This window comes from Malus sylvestris, chromosome 7 (genome assembly GCF_916048215.2).
Source record: "Malus sylvestris chromosome 7, drMalSylv7.2, whole genome shotgun sequence".
Lineage (NCBI taxonomy): Eukaryota > Viridiplantae > Streptophyta > Magnoliopsida > Rosales > Rosaceae > Malus > Malus sylvestris.
The window spans coordinates 1,771,198-1,775,693 of NC_062266.1; the positions used below are offsets into that span (position 1 = coordinate 1,771,198).

General features: G+C 37.6%; 1 long non-coding RNA gene across 2 annotated transcripts; it reads right to left on the minus strand.

The window, feature by feature from the left end:
- Positions 1 to 1,166: 1,166 nt before the first annotated feature.
- On the minus strand, positions 1,167 to 2,730 carry LOC126628397 (uncharacterized). Of its 2 annotated transcripts, XR_007625408.1 has the most exons (4): positions 2,714 to 2,730; positions 2,470 to 2,629; positions 2,237 to 2,364; positions 1,167 to 1,356 (listed from the first exon to the last, which is right to left on the minus strand). It is a non-coding gene; the product is annotated as an uncharacterized LOC126628397 (long non-coding RNA). The 2 variants fall into 2 exon arrangements; XR_007625407.1 differs by lacking the exon at positions 2,714 to 2,730 and having other exon boundaries at positions 2,470 to 2,655.
- Positions 2,731 to 4,496: the final 1,766 nt, after the last annotated feature.

Below are 4,496 nucleotides of genomic sequence, written 5' to 3' on the forward strand. Positions count from 1 at the left end.
AGAACAATGATTTTACATAAAAGTACAAAGCAACGGCACTAATGCAATAATATACCTTTTTATGTAAGGAAAACTAATGAAAAGAGTTTGAAAACTTTAAGTTTTAATGAAAATGACAAAATAAAGGGTAAAGTGAATAGTACCATAATTGACTTTTTAGTGTAAAAATGTGGTTTTTCGTTAAAGTGAATAATACCGGAAGTTTTTCGTTAAAGTTCTTTTTTATATAAGCAGAAAGCAACGACATTAAAGTTGAAAGAGAGTAGAGCCAATTGCGTAGTGGTAGGTAAGATAAATAGAAGGCCAAATTGGATTGTTCATACCCGTGGTCATAGGAGACTTGCATGTTGACCCCCGTGGTGAAAAAACTAGGAATTAAACCCTTGTGGTCAAGAATGTTAGCAAATTTAGTCCAAAAGTAAGATTTCTGTTAAATGACTGTTAAAAGTATGGGTAAAACTGTATTTTCAGTTCCAATTGACATTGAAAATAAATATTTTTTTTATAACAATTAGCAGTCATTTAACATAAATCCTACTTTTGGATTAAATTTGCTAACATTCTAGACCACAAGGGTTTAATTCCTAGTTTTTTCACCACGAAGGTCATCATGCAAGTCTCTTATGACCACCGAGATAAACAATCCAATTTGGCCTAAATAGAAAACACGTCTTCAATTATTCAAAATGTCTACCGCGTCGTCGATAAGAGGAATAGAATCCTTTGAAGACTATCCATTCCATTTCTATATATGTATACACAGCCCCCATCGAGTTTTGATAATATCCAGACGTCATCCTTTTTTCAATTTCAACGTTCTCATCTGTAGACATTCATAAAAGTCACAGAGGGGCACATTCCATAATTGTCAAAATCTTCAACATACACTCATCCACTCCACAAAAACTTTATAGAAAACTAGATTTTAATCCTTAAATAAGATAAAGTTTAGAAAAATGTCTTATATAAAATTAAAAATTGATTTTAGTCCCTATACTCTATTAAATGACAGCATATGTATTCAATGTCTCTTTTTTTTTTTATATATAATTTTATGGTGTTTATAAATTAAATTTGGTCAAATCGGATAAATGGTCCCTGTGATCCTAAGGTATTCGGAACATAACCCATGTGGTAAAAAAACTCGGATTTAAACTCATGTGGTATAGTGACACACCCCGTTCCGAAGGAGGGCATGCTGGCCGTCACGTGAGAGTGACGTAACCATTTGCACAGTACAGAAGCTTTAAGATACAATTTATAATTGATACACCCGAAGGTGAGTCTTAATTTTGTCCAATCTGTCAGAACACCATCGAATTTCTCGTAGTCACCATACCTTTGTGATTCCTGAACCTGGAGGGGCGCAAAACCAAAATTGAGTGGGTCAGTAAAACAATTCTTTTCCAAATCCAAACATTTCTCAAAACGTTGTAACCCCTTTCCGTAAAACCTGTATACTTTCCCAGAAATGTAAAATATAAATATACATATATATTCTCAAACTTCATTTTTACTATCTCAACATTTTTCTTTATCAATCATGCCATGCCAGGTCTAATTCAACAGTTAAGTATGGATGCATCAACAATAATCATATCAGGTGCAAGAAAGTAATTAACCGGAGGCCCTCTAATAGCCCTGTACGGTTGAACCTAGAGCTCAAATTCTATCACTCTCACTCTACCGGAGTCACCTCTGTGACCTGTCCGGCCTTTTGCACACAAGTTACGCTCTAGTGCTTTCTCATCAATCATCTGTGCACATAATCTAAGGTCACCCACCAGTCGAAATCTCACTAACACTCTACGACTGGCCCGTCGCACCCACTCCGCGTGGACTGTGCGACCAGCATCTACTTGGATCCAAGGCGAGCGTGCGATGCGGTGAATACTATAAGCACTAAACCATGGTGCAGGATTTGAGCTCAATATATATCAACATCATCATAACAGTATTTAAATACTCACCTGATACTCACCTGTGCGTCCGCCGCACCATTCATTCATATGCATCATATCTCAATTCATACTTTTCATATCATTTCATGCATGGCAATTCGATTCACATTTCTATATACTTTGCATATACTTTTATGCATGGCATCTCAATTCACATTTCAATATACTTTTCATATAATTTTATACATTGCATTTAAAGCATACTTTCATTAAATTTCAATTTCTGGAAAAACGTCAAGTATATATATATACGGAAAACAAAACTGCCCACTCACCTGGAGTTCGCCCTACAACTCCCTAGCACAATACGCCAAGGCGTCATGACGATCGCCGCCTTGCACAACACCTAGTTCGCCGTGGTTTGGCCGGAAACTGCCTCGAAAGCCTCGGAGGTCGCCGGAAACTGGGTATTTTTCAAATGAGTATAACTTCTTCAATACTCAACGAAATTGAGTGAAACAAAAAGGAAAGTTGTAGTACTTGACGAGAAGAAGAGATTGATACCTACCTCGACTCCTAACTCACAGAAGATTCGCCGGAAAATGCCTCGAAAGCTCCGGCCAAACTTTGAACTTGTCGATCTCCGTGTTCTTTCGTCCAAAAACTTCCAACGAAGCACTCCGAGCTTCCTTGGGACCTCACTAAGCTCGCTGTGATCTTGTTTTAGCCTAAATCGTAACCATTTAAAAGATCATGAACAATACATAAACACGGGACCTTAAAAACTAGGGTTTTCCCGAAGTAGAACTTACCTGAAATGGGTACCATTGTGTTCGTGTGGTCTTCAGGGTTCCAATGGTGGTCTTAGATTCGTCGTTGGTATAGATTTTGGGTGGTTTTGTGGCGGTCCGTGTGAGTTCGAAGGAGAGGGAGAGAGAACTGAGAGTTTCGTGAGGGAGGAGAGAGAGAGAGACAATGTTACGGGTTATGGGGAGGGTTTTGAGGTGTGGGGATCCCACGTGTCCAACTCAATCCAAATTGTTAAATTTTCACCCCTTAGTCCCGTTTAAGGGCATTTTCGTCTTTTCATGTCATCGGAATTAAAATTCCGGGACGGGCTGTGACATATAGTCCGTTAAAAAATAAAAAACTCGGATTTAAACCCATGTGGCATAGTCTGTTAAAAAATTTAGTCCAAAAGTATTAGTTCCGTTAAATACATGGATAGAATTGTATTTTCACAAAACCTTCTTCCTCTTGCCTTGTCTGGAATGTGTATTTTCACAAAACCATGTCTGAGATCAACCTCATCACTGATCTCGATGGATAGAATTGTATTTTCACAAAACCTTCTTCCTCATGCCTTGTCTGGAATGTGTATTTTCACAAAACCATGTCTGAGATCAACCTCATCACTGATCTCGATGCCATCCCACTCAGAGCCCTGAATACACTTTCCACAAATCCATCTGCTACAACTTTGGCAGGGATACCTAGGACCAATACTGGTGGTGTTTGTATTGCAATCGCAACACATCTTGCTATCGTTACTGGGCATATCAAACTCGCCAGACAAAACCCCCGAGTACCTAATTTGTCTATTTGATCTTAGTAGTGAACGATCAGGTATTCCCATGGAATGGTAACAACCCAACAAGAAGAGAACCCAGAATTTTCTTTTTACTTTTTTCTCGAGAAACAAACACACTGGCCTCGAAATTTGTCAATGATACGACCTCTCAGCTTTAAAGAAAGAAGAAGAATTACAACCCAAAAATGGAAAAAGAAAAGCAACTTACTTTATTAATATCATGGTTCATAGCAGCAGCAGCTTTCATGGTCTGAAGATTAGTGCGTACTCTGGTATTCATTTTTTTTCTTTCTGGAAAAAAATGAGATAAACAAACTATGATGCAAATTTAATGCATCCTGAAAAGATAAACAGAGGGATGTCAACTAGAGATAGAAAAAACGAGAGAGGGAGAGAGAGAGAGAGATAATATATCATATATGGTTAAGAGAGCGGGAAAGTTGAAGTGGGTAAGACTTAGAAAAAGAAATGGCTGCATTTGTTGTATTCAGGGCTCTGAGTGGGATGGCATCGAGATAAGTGATGAGGTTGATCTCAGACATGGTTTTGTGAAAGGATGAGGATTCTCTCCTCCTTTTTTCCCTCATCCACTTTTATCATCCTCTTGTTTGTTTGACCACGATTAAGCCACGTAAACATCTTATATTTATTTTTTTATAGAGATAATAAGATAAAAAGACGTGACTTAACCGTGACCATACAAATAGGAAGAAGATGGAAGTGAATGGGAGAAAAGGAGGAGGATCTCCTCCTTTGTGAAAATACACATTCCAGAGAAAGCATGAGGAAGAAGGTTTTGTGAAAATACAATTCTATCCATGTATTTAATGGACACTTAACGGAACTAATATTTTTGGACTAAATTTGCTAACGGACTATACCACATGGGTTTAAATCCGATTTTTTTTACCACATGAGCTATGTTCCGAATACTTTAGGACCACATGGACCATTTGTCCGATTTGACCATTAAATTTTAAGAAATTATTATAAATTTTAATTCT